The sequence below is a fragment of the Monodon monoceros genome, unplaced genomic scaffold (genome assembly GCF_005190385.1).
Source record: "Monodon monoceros isolate NGI ecotype Baffin Bay Population unplaced genomic scaffold, NGI_Narwhal_1 Super_Scaffold_11, whole genome shotgun sequence".
Taxonomy (NCBI): Eukaryota; Metazoa; Chordata; class Mammalia; order Artiodactyla; family Monodontidae; genus Monodon; species Monodon monoceros.
Window position 1 is genome coordinate 35,969,208 of NW_021703767.1, and position 18,151 is coordinate 35,987,358.

The window sequence follows — 18,151 nt, forward strand, 5'->3', positions numbered from 1 at the left end:
AATCTATTGTAATGTTGGCTTTGAGCTTCTTTCATACCACTCTTATGATAAATTCAGCCTTAGCTGTGTACCCAGGGTTTCTTTCAAGTGCCCTGGACTTTGGCCTTAAGTCAACGGACTTCTTATCATTACCTAAGTTCTTTTATACAGGCGTCTCTTCATTTTGAACCATGCATGTGTCACAAGAATCTTTTGTAGCTAAATCCAGCATTCCTGATACAAAGCATGGTGATTCTGAGTTCATGCCCCATCATCATGATACTGCCTGAAAGCAGGACTCAGGGTCCCCAACTTTAAGTGCCAAGGAGTACTTGTCTGATCCCAAACCCAGGTAAATAAAGATTTCTAATTTAAGGGAAATGTCTTTTGTGCAAATGCAATCTGCCTCTAATGCCTTTCTCCTTAAACTTTTTTCTTAACTGGTGTGTGTAAAATTTTGGAAAGAAACTCTAGGTAGGCCTACTCCCCAGCATGTCCTAAAAGGTATAAATACAGAAATTTTACTTTCTTGGGTCTATACAACCTGAGTAGAAAACAAAAGAAGAAATAATAAATCAATAAAAAACATTATTCTATGTAAATATATATATAAATCATAGCTCAAAAGTCATTGTTTATATTATTAACCCTTGCATTTTTAGACAAGGTTGATAAAAGCTTCTTTATTCACAATTTGCTCATAATTTCTGACATTATTGTGACATCTTATTGTTAGTGATTGTGTGTGAGTGTGAGGAAAGTGTGTGAAAAATATTTTCCTTTGTAGTTATTTTCTCAATTTGTGAATTTGCTTATCTAAGATGGCTTTAAGGTAAAAATGATATTGAAACAAAGGGCTGTACATTGAGTCACTGCCTTTATAATTTTAACCCTAAAGAAGAATGCTGATCATAATTAAACCTTGTGTAAATCATTTAGTATAATAACTTTAATTCTAGAGAATATTTGGTGCTTTTGTGCTGAAGATTTATGCTCCACTCTTCTAGATAAAATTTCTTACCATGTGCTCAGCCTGGTTGAATCCAGTACTTTATGTTGTGTGGTGTCAAACACACACAGATAGAGCAGTAGTCTATGGGATCATTAGCTAGTATTTCTGATTTTTTTAAAAAGTAACATGATTTAAATTCCATATATGCATTTATTTTATCATATTTTGATTTTTAAAAAAAATATGCATGGGGGTTGGAATGAGAGGTATAAGACATTTTGGCATTTTTTTCTCAAACAGAAACTCAACTGCTTGACAGTTTTGATTTTGTAAATAAATAAGCATGAGTTAACAGATTTCAATGGCCCTCCTCTTCCATGTAAAAAGAATGCTAAAGGGGGTGTGACTTATTTTTTTATTTGGTTGTAATGTTTTTTTTCTTGTGATGGGAACTTTGAAGATCTCTGAGAAACTTTCAAATATGCAATACAGTATTATTAACTAAAGTCACCAGGCTATACATTATATCCCCATGACTAACTTATTTTATAACTGGAAGTTTGTTCCCTTTGGTCCCTTTTGCTTACCCCTCAACCCCCACCATCACCTCTGACAACCGCCAGTCTGTTCTCTGTATTTATGAGCTTGTTCATTTTTTTTTTCTTTTATGGATTTCACATATAAGTCAGATCATAAGGTATTTGTCCTTGTCTGACTTATTTCACTTAGCATAATGCCCTCAAGGTCCATCCATGTTGTCACAAATGGTGAAATTGGCTGAATAATATTATACTGCATGGACGTGTTTGTGTGTATGTGTGATATATATATTCACAATTTTTTTAACCATTTTTATTGAAGTATAGTTAATTTACAATGTTGTGTTAGTTTCAGGTGTATGTACAGTAAAGTAATTCAGTTTTACATACTTATATACATATAAATATACATATACGTATATACTTTTTCAGATTCTTTTCCATTGTAGGTTATTACAAGATATTGAATATAGTATCCTGTGCTATATACTAGGTCCTTGTTGTTTATTTCATATATGGTAGTATGTATCTGTTAACCCCAAAATCCTAATTTATCTCCCCCTACTGCTATTCCCTTTGGTAATCATAAGTTTGTTTCCTATGTCTGTGAGTCTATTTCTGTTTTGCAAATATGTTCATTTGTATCATTTTTTTAGATTCTACATAAAGTGATATGATATTTGTCTTTCTCTGACTTACTTAGCGTAGTATAATAATCTCTAGGTCCATCTGTGTTGCTGCAAATGGCATTATTTCATTGTTTTTTATGGCTGAGTAATATTCCATTGCATATATATATATATACCACATCTTCTTTATCCATTCATCTGAAAATTGATATTTAGATTGCTTCAATGTCTTGGCTATTGTAAATAGTGCTACTATGAATATTGGGGTGCATGTATATTTTCGAATTATAGTTTTCTCTGGATATATGCCCAGGAGTGGGATTGCAGCATCATATGGTAGCTCTACTTTTAGTTTTTTAAGGAACTTCCATACTGTTTTCTATAGTGGCTGCGCCAATTAACATTCCTACCAACAGTGTAAGAGGGGTCCTTTATCTCTACACCCTCTACAGCATGTATTATTTGTAGATTTTTTAATGAAGGCCATTCTGATTGGTGAGAGGTGATACCTCATTGTAGTTTTGATTCACATTTATCTAACAATTAGCATATATCACAACTTCTTTGTCATTCTTCTATCGATGGCAATTAGGTTGCTTCAATATCTTGTCTACTGTAAACAGTGCTGCATGATTATGGGGGTGTATATACCTTTTTGATTTAGTGGTTTTGTTTTCTTTGGATAAATACCCAGAAATGGAATTGCTGGGTAATTTGATGGCTGTATTTTTAATTTTTTGAGTAACCTCCATACTGTTTTCCATAGTGAATGCACCAAAATGCACAGAGTTTCCTTTTCTCTATATCTTTTCCAAGCCTTACTATTTTTTGTCATTTTGACAATAGCCATTCTAACAAGTATGAGATATGATCATGCTGTGACTTTGATTTGCATTTCCCTGATGATTAATGTTGTTGAGCACTTTTTTAATGTACATGTTGGCCACCTGTGTGTCTTCTTTGAAAAAGTGTCTATTCAGAACTTCTATCCATTTTTTTTTATCAGATTGTTTCTGTTTGTCTTGTTACTATTGAGTTGTATGAGTTGTTAATATATTTTTGATATTAATCACTTATATATATATGATTTGCAAATCTTTTCTCCCATTTGGTAAGTTGCCTTTTCATTTTGTTGATTGTTTTCTTTGCTGTGCAGAAGCTTCTTAGTTAACTCTTTATAGAAATTGAGAAAATATATGGTGATGGCAATTCAACAATGACTTTTTCAATTATGTGATCCAAACTTCTCTAAAAACATTTTATGTTAAAAGACGTAAACTTAGAAGATTGAGTAACTTGAAAATTTCTGTTAAAATATAAGGGGGTTAGGTTATATGTTCACGAAATTTCAAAAAGCAAATGAGAAGTATCTTGGGTGTCATTATTTACTTAAATAAACCATCAAATTTTATAAATCAAAGAATAAAAAAAATGAAAAATTCTGAAGACATATCTCTAATATTTGATCTGTTGTTTTGAAAAGTTTGTTTCATTACATAATCAACATCTCCAAATTGTTCTTGCAACTCCTTGGTTACTCCTCAATGCGACCTCTCATTTGTCTTTAAAATTGATTCCTCTATTTTTTTTTTTAATATGTGTCTTTATTCTCACTTTTCAGAAATAGAACTTCAAAAGGGAGAACATTCAAACTTGTACGTTTTTGTTTTTTTTTTAAATTTGGATTCTATAAAATCAGGAATTAAGTTATTTTATGTGCTTTTAATTATTTGTGTATTTATTTAATATGTAGAATTCACATTCTCATATGTTTTAAAAGATCATAGTCAATTGAATGCTGATGTGAATTCCTCTCATAATTTAATAAGCAAAATACAATATTGCAAAAGAAGAATGTTACTAAAATATTTTAATATCAAGACATTTTTAATATATTTCTACACTTCTTTATGTTCCTTCAAATTGATTTTTGCCTGCATTCAGTCATTATCATAAAGAGACTTTAGGATATATTTATCTGTATCTCTAAGTTGAAAACACCACTAACAATAAGAAAATTTCAGTAATTTCTATATTTAAATGATACTGTGTTATAAGCAAGTAATGTTATAACATTTTAAATTACCATATAATGTAACAAACATGCAGAATTTTTCTAAAAATTGATGAATAGCTTAATGCATTATTTTGAATTGAACCCCCATATAACCATCACCCAGGTCAAGAAATAGAATATTGCATTATAATTTAGCTTTTGAGACTAACAACTTTTTTCTATAAAAATAAATGCATTTCAGAACACAGCCTTTATAACAGCTGAGTTTAATTTCTCTTCTAAGCAATCTTTGAAATATTTTAGCTAACATATTCACATGAAAAACTATATAAACTTCAAACAACATGCCTTCACAAGTCCTTGTTTTCCCTGTAGGAAGCCTGAAAACCTGATTTTAGGAATTGTAAAGCTTGTTTTGCTTTGTCTAAGAAAAATACTAAGGCTCTCATGGCAGAGAACATAGTCTTACCAGAGTAACCATTTATATTGTAATGTTAGCAGAAGTACAAACCAATGATAGATCATTTTTTTTAATTTTATTGAAGTATGGTTGATTTAAAATGTTGTGTTAATTTCTGCTGTACAGCAAAGTGACTCAGTTATATATATATGTATATATATATATATATATATATATATTCTTTTTCACATTCTTTTCTATTATGGTTTATCACAGGGTATTGAATATACACTTCTGTGCTATACAGTAGGACCTTGTCTTTATACATCCTATATATAATAGTTTGCCTCTGCTATCCCCAAACTCCCAGTCCTTCCCTTCCCCACTTTGGCAACCACAATTCTGTTCTCTATATCTGTGAGTCTGTTTTTTTTTCATAGATATGTTGATTTGTCTCATATTTTAGATTCCACATATAAGTGATATCATATGGTATTTGTCTTTCTCTTTCTGATTTACTTCACTTAGTATGATAACCTCTATCTCTATCCATGTTGCTGCAAATGGCATTATTTCATTCTGTTTTATGGCTGAGTAATATTCCTTTGTATATACATACCACATCTTCTTTATCCATTCACCCGTTGATGAACATTTAGGTTGCTTCCATGTCTTGGCTATTGTAAACAGTGCTGCTATGAACATAGGGATATATGTATCTTTTCCAATTACAGTTTTGTCTGGGTATATGCCCAGGAGTGAGGTTGCTGGATCATATGGCAGCTCTATTTTTAGTTTTTTGAGGAACCTCCATACTGTTCTCCATAGTGACTACACCAATTTACATTCCCACCAACAGTGTAGGATGGTTCATTTTTCTTCACACCCTCTCCAGCATTTATTATATGTAAACTTTTTAATGATGACCATTCTGATTGGTGTGAGGTGGTACCTCATTGTAGTTTTGATTTTCATTTCTATAATAATTAGCTATGATGAGTATTTTTTCATGTGCCTATTGGCCATCTGTAGATCAGTTTTTAATTGTGGTTAAAAATTATTCACTAATAGCTACTCAAGTACAAAACTAATAAAGAGAAATGGATCCATCCTCCATCCCAAATAATGCAAAACTGTGGAAGAAAATAATGGAAAGGGAAACATAAGAAAACCACATATAAATTACCAAACCCAGGAAATTCTGGGATTGATAATTCTGATGATTTGTCCTGTGAATATGTACAAGGGCAGATGACGGCCACATCTTTGTGACTGTTGTTCAACTGAAAGAGAAATTCTGAAGTTCAAATATCAAGAAACTATATTATAAATTAAAATTGTCCATGCTTTCTCTTTTAATACTTTGCTGCCATTGTTGTTAGACTACCTTGTTTGCTAAGAAAATAATTCCATCAATACCTTCCTTACTTCCTTATATAACATAGTCTTTAGATCAGAATACATAATCCTAGTCTTTCTACACTCTTGCTCTGAATGTATTTAAGTACCCTTCTATTTTTCTTCAGTGTTTTCTATTCTCTGCCTTTAAATAAAACCTAAGCAAATCTTTCTCATGATTATCTACTGCTAGATTGTGTCTTTGTTTATTGTTCAAATTGAGTACTTTGAGTGTTTTTTTTTACTCTCCTACTTATACTTTATTATTCTGCCTTACCATTCCCATTAATCTAGTTCTTCATTTTGATTTATCTGCTTTACATTGTCTTCCAGATGATGGCTATCATTCAGTCCTTCATTTTTAACTTCTGACCATTTTTCATGTTGTTAAAATATTCATAGAAGGCAGAATAGAAGAGGATTAAGGAAAGTAAAGTGAATGAGAAATAAAATGAGGGATTCTTCAGAAATATTGTTGGTTAAATGATTGACATTAATTCCTTTTAACAGTCAGTGGTAAATAACTAATTGAGTCAGGTGTCAAACAAGTGCAAACAACTGTATTAGTTAGAATGGAAATACACAGTTTAATTTTAGTTGGAAAAGTCAACTTTGTGAATGAAAAAGTGGTGAAAGTGGTGGTTATAGAACATTTACCAAGTGATAGTAAACATGTAGCATGTATTACAGTTTCATCTCTGAAAATCCTATATGCCTTCAATTCATCTTCTCACTAGTGTTAAAACAATCCTTATAAAAAACAAAACTTAGGTTACTTCAATATAATCTTAATGTAATACAGTTGCTTCCAGGTGGTTGATTGATCTCACTAGAGAACAGTGCCTATCAGGTAATCAGTAATGGACATTCAACAGTGACTGTAGCCAGAAAGTAGCCCTTAATGAATGGATGTCCATGTATTTGTCCAGGCTCTGCATTTCTGCCATTTTTAATGAATTTATTGATGAGAATGGGTGGTTAGGGAAAAAGGTAGATTCATGTCCACATAGTAGATTATCTGATCTACCTGGTTCTGTAGATTCTCTTCTGCTGAGGTGCTTTTTGTTAATCATTCACCTAATATTCAACAAATACTTTGGAACACCTCTATATTCACATTTTTTAACATTTTGCTGTCTAACCACATATATCATCCCACCAAACTTCCAATCATTTTCCTTTAAAGTCCCTCATCCAGCCGTACAATTAGCCACTGTCCATGAATAATTATAGATCTGAATTTTCAGGTTAAATGGAAAAACATCTGCCCATGAAGTGGATTTTCCTTCACTACTGCCTTTAAGGGTCACCATGGACTAAGATTGTAATGTTACAGTGGATCTTTTTGTTAGTTTCACCATATTGTTCAGGGCCATTAAGAAATTAGGTTTAAACTATTTCCTCTTCCATAATTTGTTTATAGTAAATTCCCTTAAAGCAATACATTCAGGTTGAGAAAGAAAAATCAATATATTAGGAATAAGTGTCATGGACATTAGCACCACTTGTTCAAGTAACTTATTCATAATGTCAGCACCTGCTTAAGCCTGACTTTGTATACACCGCTTCCATTTCATGGAAGTTGTTCTGTATGGCTGCTCTGCATGTCCATCTTTATGGCTTAGTAGGTGAAAGCACACACAGGTTACGATGGGCAACTAAAGTTGTATAGTAAATTGGCAGTTAATGACCACATATTCAATCTACTAACCCTCAATTAGTAGCTAAAACTGTTTCTCAAAAATAGACTAATCACCTATAGAAGATGGCATAGTTTTGTTCCAAAATCTTTAAGGCTTATGGAATTGTGAACTACTAGAAAAGGAAGCAGTGATCTGTGGAATCCAATATAGGTTCAGTATGATTCAGCTCTTGCAGACTGTTTAGTTTCCTATTGCTGATGTAACAAATGATCACAAAGTTAGTGTCTTAAAACAATGCAAATTTCTTTCTTATTGTGTAGATTTACAAGTTAGAAGTCAGGTTTTATTGGACAAAAAATCATAATGTCAGTAGACCTTTCTAGAGGCTTAAAGGGGAAATCTTCCTTGCATTTTACGGTACTAGGGGGTCACCATATTCTTTGGCTTGTGTCCCTTCTCCATCTTCAAAGCCAGAAATGTCCGGTTGAGTCCTCTATCATTTTTTTTTAATTCTTCTGCTATATCACATCTCTCACTGAAAAAAATGTTCTCCACTTTAAAGAGCTCATGTGACTAACTTGGGCCCACTTTGGTTAATTCATATATTCCCATCTCAACATCTGTAACATTAATCATATCTGCAGTGTTCCTGCTGCCATGTAAAGTAATATATTCACAGGTCCTAGGGTTTAGGGTGTGGATATTTTTGGATGGCCATTTTTTTTTTTTTTGCCTAACTCAAGAAAGTTTATAGAGAGAGGGTCAAGATGGCTATGTAATATTTTTCTTATAAACTAGTAATTAATGTTTGAACTCATTTTCTTTAACTTCTTCCCAGCAAATTGAGACAAGCAGTTGAGAGGTCTCTCATAAATAAACAGTATTTTTCCTACCGCTACAGAGAAATATTGTTTCTACAATACGGGCTTTGTTTTCATGATTCCTCACTTAACTCCTCTTCTGATTGTCAGACCCAAAGCAAGTCTAGGGAATCTCCACTAGCTGCCCATGTGTCTCATTCCTATTGTTGTTAACATGGGATATAGGTGTTGTACTTTAGGATATGAGTTTTAGCTAAAAAGGATGGACTTTGTAGGCTCTTTATGAGATCCAGAGGCACAGCAGCTTCTACCTGTTGCCTCCAAAACACAGTTGCTCAATCTTCATTCCTTTCATAAATGCTTCTATTTTATCATTTAATATTTGACTGCCACGTTTCTCACTTATAACGAAGTTTTTATTTTTGTTTCTCATACTCTTTGTTGCCCTGATATGATTTATAAATCCAATATGTTGATTTGTACCCCATCTCTACAGTGGCGCTCCATGCTTGCCCTTTGAGACTGCAATTGAACTGTCAACATTCTATTTATAGTGATCACAAAACTATACCAAGAAATCTGTGAGGTTGCATTTAGTTTTAGATGTTAAAAATTACATTCTATCAATGAATATATATGTGTTCATATGGAAGAATCTCCAAGATATATTAAAAAGTTTAAAAAAAACATGAAGAACCATATTTAAAGTATGTTTATGTTTAACTAAGTACACACACATGTGTACATGTGTATACATATTGCAGGAGGAATCTAAAAAAAAATCTGTTATCAGAGGTATACTTAGGGGAGACTGCTAGAGGAATAGTTTTAGTATTTTTTTCTTTAGTCTCAGAAAAATATAAAATAAAAATAAAAATGATCTTTTGTCCACATGTACATATCACTTCTTTGAAAAAAAAAAGTAAAATAAAAAGAAACCTAGTGTCATTATTCCTGGAAGCATTTTAGACATGGATCAGAAGGAAATTGTGTTGGTCGCATTGCCCCTTTCACTCAAAATGCAGAGTTCTCAGCATGTGTAATATAGTTCTGTTAAATCTCTCTGGTTACGGACCTCATTGTAAATCAATTTTCCCTGAAAATTGTAGTAATTCATTTAGCAACCGACTTTCAAATTCTCTCCCTTGATATGAATCAATGTAGGCAGGAAACCCATAAACAGAGGATTTTCTTTTTCATGATACCCATATAAGGTTGGGCATATAGGTGTGACAGCCACTAGTGGGTAACACTTGACATAATGAGAAGAGAGAGAAGCCAGAGTATGTTTCATAAATTCTCACTTTATAAGTCTATTTGCAGAAGTTCTAAGCATAGGATTTGGGGGCTGTGCTGATTTGAACAGTATCTTAAGAAGCTGTACTTGAAAACAATGTTTCCTATTAAAATCATTGAGCACAGATGTCACATTAGCTTTAACAACTTTTGCCATCTTGGCCCAGAAGAATCACACTTTAATTATTTATAGCAGCTGTTCTCTCTCCTAGTGTCCATTTTCTCAAAAAACAATACATAACAAGAAGAAAAAATAATAAAATTACACAAAATGCTCCCCTTTAGTATTGCTTAAAGACTGAGAATATTTTTGCTTAAAAGTAACAATGATATATCAGCATGGGGGTCACAGATTCTTATTTTACTTTTTAGATTAGATTCTGATACATTATTTTGTTCTTGTCGAAATTATTGTAGCTTTGGCCTTTGGCAGCTCAGTAATTAAAGTAAAACAGGTGTTACTTTAAGCCAGTCACTGAGTTATGGACAGGTTTGTTACACAGCAATAGCTAGCTGACAGAATCCATGTTACCATATTCCAGTTGTTCAGAGGGCTGACACCCTGAAGAATTATGTCAGAAAAGCTACTCATTACTTTAGCCAATCTCATAGTTTGTGGCAATAAAAGCATGCCAACTGCATGACTGAACTTTTGGGAAGGTTTTATTATAATTATTAGTGTTTAAAATAAAGTATTTTAGGTAAGTCACTGTGATATTTTTGTCAAGAATACTTTAAGTGTGTGTGGATAAAAGATAGAAAGAGAAAGAGGGGCGGGGGGGGTTTCCCCTTATACTCTCTTCCTTGTACAAGCTGCTTTCCAAAGTGCTCTGGCCAGAAATATGTTTCCCCTCTGGGTTTTTCATGTTCGTGCTTATTGGGCAGTTCTGCACTGGGACACCCTTGAATTAGCTAAATGTCCTCTCACCGTCTGTGGCTATGAACTGATTTTATACATACCATTACATAGTCTTGTAAGGACCATATCCTTCAGTCTCTGACAAGTGTCCGGTGCTTCAGGATTTAAAATGAATGTATACAATCCATCATCATGACTACAGTCTTAGTGTAGGAACAGAAGGCATCCTGCCCCTCAGTTCCCAAATAGGAGGAAATGTCCTGTGTGAAGAAACAATGCAGTAAAGCTGTCAAAGAATGTATGAAATCATTTATGTAAATTGGAAAATATAAGCCATAATTCTTGATTGTGTAACAAGGTAAATATAGAAAGCTTTCAAATATGGAACTTCAAACTTTAAAGAAAACCCTGAGTTCATTGGTATAACTTATTTGAAAAATAACTGTTCATTTATGATATACTTGCTTAATATTGTTTTGTCTCCTCTCCTGTCTTGTGTGTTCATGTAAGTATGTCTGTATTAGTTCAGGCTGCTATAACAAAATACCACAAACTGGATAGCTTATAAGCAGCAGAAATTTATTTCTCACAGTTCTGGAGGCTGGAAGTCTGAGATCAGAGTGCCAGCATGGTTGAGTGAAGGTACTCTTCCAGCTTGCAGATTTCTCATTGTAACCTCACATGACAGAAGGGGCTAGGGAGCTTTGGGGGTTCTCTTTTATAAGAGCACTAATCCCATTCATGAAGACTCCACCCTCATGACCTAATCACCACACAAAGCACCCACCTCCTAACACCATCACATGGGGTGTTAGGGTTCCAACATATGAATTTTGGGGGACACAAGCATTCAGACAATAGCAATCTCTTTATCATTTGATACTAAAATTACTACTCCATTTTAGTCATTTCCTACTTATCATGCTATTAATGTTTCCATTGCATTTATAACAACAGTTATTCAAAATTATGTTATAATAAACATCTGTATTATGATGTTTTGTCACAGGATGCCCATGAGTTTCCTAAACATTATGGTATTTGAATGCAGAAGCTGAAATTTTTTATTATTATGAAAAATTAATCAGTATAGTTTTATCCCCAATTTAGATATAGCATATGATACAGTTCAAAGCCAGAATTCTGACCCCTTTTAAATTTGTGAATATAAGTGACTATCAAACAATATCAACCTTCTAAGTATATAAAATATATGGCTGGAGTATACTGTTATAAATGATGAAACACTTGAATTCATATGGAAGGTAATAAATCAAGTTTTAGTTATTGAAATGACTTTAATAGCTCAAGAAATTTCTATTTGCAGAAAACTCTGGTAAAATTCAGAAAGAAAAAAATTGCACTTTAAATAGTTGAAAATATGGTATGAATATTGATTTTCCTATGAACTAGCTGATTAATTTGCTTATTTGAAAATATTAAATTCATAGATAATACCAAATAAAATTTTAAATTTCTTATAAGACCCTGTTTTCTGTTATAAGACAGGGTTAATCAGTTTTACTTGTGAACAAAAAAATAGTTTGAAATCAGAAAATAAAGGAGTATATATCTTTCACGAATCAATATTATGAATTAATTTGCATCAATAGTTACAAAGTTTAAACTTAATAGCTGGAAAACAATCCTGTTAGGCAGAATGGCCCTCCAATATTGTCCATATCCTAACACTGGAATACAGTTAATCTTTTGACTTACATGGAAAAAGGAAATTTGCAGATGTAGTTAAATTAAGAAATTTGAGATGGAGAGATTATTCTGGATGACCTGGGTGGGCCCAATATAATCACAAGTGTCCTTACAGGTGGAAGAGGAAGGCAGGAGGATCAGAGGCAGGGAAGATGTGACAGGGAAGCAAAGGATGGAGGGATGAAAATAGCTAATGTGGAAGATGGAAGGGGGACATAAGCCAAGGAGTGCAGGCAGACTCTAAAGGGTGGAAGAGTCAAGGAAAGGTTTTTTTTTTCCCCCCTCAGAGCTTCTAGAAGGAGCACATCATGACGAAACCTTGATTTTGAAGCCCAGTGTGATAATTTCTGACTTCTAAACTCTGATACTATTTGGTAATAAATAAATGTTTAAGCCTCTAAATCTGTGGTAATTTATCACATTGGTGTCGGAAACTGCATACGTGAAGACAATTAAAGAACAGATAACTTGGACAGTTGTCTAAATTTAAGATGGATCCTTGGTTTTCTTTGATATTTAAAGCAGAACTAAGTCTAATTTCACCATCATTTAAAAAAATTCCCTGAATAGAATCTCCTTTGATTTGTATTAAGAGTGAAGCTGAAACTCATGGAAAATTTGATGTAGCTGCAGTAAAATTTGGGGTGAGACAGGACATTTATGTCCTTTTTTTGGATTTAATTATTTTGTGAGAAAGTAAACGATTTCTGAAGTAGTATGTCCTTTTATTGTATGTGTTGTTCATGCATTTTAGATTGAGTGGAACATTTTAGAAATATCACTAAGCTCAGAAAGGAATAGTATGAAGAAAATGATGTAGTTAATTTTTTAAAGTGTTAGCCAATACATCATTGTGCACTATTAATGATGATAGGTGAGCTTCTGAAGGTTATTTTGAGATTGGAAGTTCTATCAAATGATTACTCAAAATCATAGGCAGTCAAGGATTCAAATGGTTTTATCAAAATTGGTTTCCAAACTTGAAGTTTGTGTTTTTCAAATATCTAGTGTTTCAGAAAGTAATACTTAAAAAAACTGTAACTACTATTACTAAACTAGCATTATTCAATATGGATTATGAGGATGGCTAACAGTAGGAGAATGCTTCTACATGTCCCATAGTGTGATAAGAACTGATATGAGTTTTCTGACTCAGTATCCACAATAATTTTATGAGATAAGCATTGTTATTTGTTCCATTTTACAGATGAAGAAAATGAGGCTTAATGTGTAGATCACTTGTTTAAATTTCCATGGTTAATAAATGGCAATGCTGAGAGATGAACCCCAGGAATAAGATTTTACCACTCATCCTTGTAACCAGTCCAAAATATTGCTTCTGTAGTAGATAGAAGAAATAATCAGTGTATTTATTTTCTGGAGAATATATTTCAAATGTATTTTGGGCACAGTCAATTAATTTGTCAAAAAAATTCTATACATTTCCAATCGAATATTTTAAATTTGGAGGAAAATAATTCTGAAAAGAATTAGGTTAGCAATTTGGATATGGTTTTTCCTAATTTGTCAGGAAAACTGCATAAAATACATGTTTTAGTTAGGATTTACTATTAATTCACTAAATATATGTTTATCACCTACATAATGTTATTATAAAAAAATAAAATCTACAACTAATTTTATTTAGAAAAAGCCACTGATATGAAGTAATGCTTAAAAACTTCAACTATTTAGAGATTCAATATAAGTAGAAATAAAGAAATTTGTCATTGCAAATGATATGACTGATAAGGGGTTACTATCCAAAAATATATAAACAGCTTATACAGCTCAATATCAAAAAAAGCAACCCAATTCAAAAACAGGCAGAATACCTGAATAGACATTTTTCCAAAGAAGACATGCAGATGGCCAAGAGGCACATAAAAAATTCTCAACATACCTAATCATCAGAGAAATGCAAATCAAAACCATAATGAGATATTACCTCACACCTGTCAGAATGGCTAGCATGAAAAAGTTTACAAATAACAAATGTTGGTGAGGATGTGAAGGAAAGTAAACTCTACTACACAGTTGGTGGAAATGTAAATTGGTGCAGCCACTGTGGAAAACAGTATGGAGGTTCCTCAAAAACACAAAAATAAATCTACCATATGACCTGGCAGTTCCACTCCTGGGTATATATCCAAAGAAAATGAAAATACTAATTCAAAAAGATATACACAAGTCAGTCAGAGAAGGACAAATATCATATGATACCGCTTATATGTGGAATCTAAAAAAATTGGTACAAATGAACTTATTTACCAAACAGAAACAGAGTTACAGACATAGAAAACAATCTTATGGTTACTGGGGGGAAAGGGGGGAAGGGATAAATTGAGAGATTGGGATTGACATATACAGACTACTACATATAAAATAGATAACTAATAAGGACTACTGTATAGCACAGGGAACTCAATACTTTGTAATGACCTATATGAGTAAAGAATCCAAAAAAGACTGGATATATGTATAACTGATTCACTTTGCTGTACAGCAGAAATTAAACATTGTAAATCAACTATACTCCAATAAAATTAAAAAAAAAGATACATGCACCCCAACGTTCATAGTAGCATTGCTTAAATAGCCAAGATACGGAAGCAACCTAAGTGCCCATCAACTGCTGAATAAAGAAGATGTGATATATATATATATATATATATATATATTCCAGTATATAATTTTAGCAGTTTGCTACATCATTGCGAGGTTGTGTGTGTGTATATATATATATACATATATATGTATGTATGTATATATATATTTCTCACTATGGTATATTACTCAGCCATAAGAATGAAACAACATGGATGGACCTAGAGACTTCTATGCTTAGTGAAATAAGCCAGACAGAGAAAGACAAATACTATATGTTATCACTTATTTGTAAAATCTAAAAAATAAAACAAACGAATATAGCAAAACAAAAAGAGACTCACGGGTATAGAGAACAGACTCATGGTTACTAGTGGGAAGAGAGAAGAAGGGAAGACACAGAATGAGGGTAGGTGATTGAGAGGTATAAACTAGTATATATAAAATTGATAGGTTACAGGGATGTATTATACAGCACAGAGAAATATAGCCATTACTTTGTGGTGACTTTAAATGAAATACAATCTACAAAAATGTTGAATTGCTATGTTGTATACCTGAAACAAATATGATGTTATAAATCAACTATATTTCAATTAAAAAAAATGTTGGTGTTACAGGTTCTATACAAAGTAAAACTTTGTGTAAAAACTATTTTGTCTTGTATTGATTATTTTAGCAATATATTTTTCTTAATCACAATCTCATAGATGCTCACCTAATCTAAAAATATTATAACTTCATTAGTTTATTTGATGATTGCAGACATTTCAGAAAGATTATTCTCAAATTTGCATAGCTAGACATGTTCTTGTGCGATCATATAGAGGAAGGGACACAGAGTTATCAGGCACTAGTGTCTATAAATCACTAATGGAATAAAGGCTGATGAAGCCTGAAAGATCCAATGGAATTTTAGCATAGTTTGCTACATCACTATGAGATATTTAATACCTCATTAAAACAGTCTCACATATAAACAATTCACAGTTTTGTGGGTGTGCTTTTATTTTTCAAACTTTTACTTATCGTGGCTTGCTTTTAGTGAAAATATAATAAAAAATAATATAATTTAATAAGAAAATTATTATTTCACTAATAAAATGAATAATAAATAACATATTTAAAATTATTCACATGGCATTTGCTATAAAGCCTTTCATTGGTTACTTAAGTTTAATATCTACAAGGATATAACCCTATACATGACATACTAACTTGTACAAATTCCCTCACTCTGAAGAATCTGTAGCAGCTTCAGGCATATATGGATATAATTTTATCCTGCATCTGTATTAAGTTTTTTGTTTAAAAATTGTGGTGGCATCATAAATCAGGTTATTTTTTTCACTAGTAACCGGTGGGGTTATTAGTGACAATTTTGATCTTATAGTCCTTTCCTAGTCTCTGCCTTTTATTTGAGTTACATCCTATAGTTAGTATTTCTAGTCTTCAGTACTTTTTAACTGTTTTAATTTCTCTCTCTCCCCTTCCCTTCTTCCTTCCTCCCTCCTTCCTTCCCTCTCTCCCTCCCTTCTTTCCTTTTTCCTTCTATCTTTTTTTTTTTTACTCTACCATTCTCCCTTCCCCTCCTCCTCCCCATTCTTTCCTCTCTCCACCTTTCTTTTTTTGCATATTGCAAACATTAGAGTTACGGCTTATATCAGAGAGTCTTCATTTGTGCATTATATCAGATTTTTATGATTTTAACAAGGTACTAAGTTTAAAAACATTGTTTTTGATACGAAAGTATTCAGCTCCATGTAGAATGAATAATAGTAACTTCATGTTTCTCTCTTGTAATTTCCCCCTTTATATTACATTTCAGATTAACCTTTGTTCTCAAGTGGTTTCTGGAAGATATTTCACTGATAATAAGGCTACTATCACTCAAAGTGTGTGAGGAAAGAAAAGCAATGACAAGATCACCCTGATACCTTAAGATTCTGGAGGGAAATTAAATTTCTCTATGATATTCTTTGCTACTGGTTGCTGATAGTGCTAGCTATGGTTCCCTATAAAGTCCTGTTTTCCACTATTATAAGGTTTCAATAGAAACTGCAGTTCTTGTAAAATTGTACTTTTATCTCCCCAGATTTATAGTAATTTAAATTTTAGCTTTTTTTTTTTTTTTTTTTTTTTTTTTTTGCAGTACGTGGGTCTCTCGCTGTTGTGGCTTCTCCCGTCGCGGAGCACAGGCTCCGGACGCTCAGGCTCAGAGGCAATGGCTCACGGGCCTAGCCACTCCGCGGCATGTGGGATCCTCACAGACCGGGACACGAACCCGTGTCCCCTGCATCGGCAGGTGGACTCTCAACCACTGCGCCACCAGGGAAGCCCAGCTTTCATTCTTATAAAGGGTTTATAAACTTAGTCAAGGACAAAGCCAGTTTTAAACAAGTAATTGCTGGGCTCCATAGTGTGCAAAAATGCTTCTTGTTTAATGTAAAATGGGAAGATTGTGTGTGTACCTGTTTATATTTCATATGTAGCAGCCTTTTTTCACTAGCTTCCCTGTTTTGGAGCTCATTGACAATTTTCACTAAGCTGGTTCTCTGGGCATCATGCCCAGCTTGGATTAATGTTTGTTTATTATAATTTACATTATCTAGGATAGTGTTTTTAGCTGGTGCCTTAGAAATGATTATAATTAAGTAGCAACGAATACATTTATTAAGCACGTAAGTACATTAGGTCATCAAAGATGTTTTTCACCAATCAGTACAAATAATAGGTTTATATATAAAGTATTTTGTGATTTTGTAACCTGGTAACCTTTTTGTCTTTAAGCCATTTTAGACTGTTCCATGTCTAGGTGAATTAAATTTCTCTTTCTCTTCCTTTTATTCCAAGGGCAACCATGTATTAATATCCCTCATTCCACACCTTTAAATGACAAAGGAGACTATGAGCTTTAAGTGACATGTACCTCAGATAAAAGGTGATTCGATGAGTGTAAGCTAAAATGAGATGACTTAAATACAATATTAGTAAGAATTTTTTCAGTGAAACAGAAAAGACTCTAGGTGTTCTAGAAGGAAGGAATATAGTATAGGGAATTAAAAGCTAACACATCATATACTGAGTAGAGAGAGAAAAGATCAGGAAGAAGCACTCCTGATTTTCAGAAAATCAGGAAAAATGGAGAAGGAAATTGCAACAAAATTTTTATGTATGAATCAAATGAAAATGGTAAATTTGTAAATTATACTTCTCACCATCAAGAGTATATCTATTTCCTAGATATTGCTGCTTAAGAGTTAAAGCAGCCATAACTGGAAGAACTGTAATCTAGAGCTGT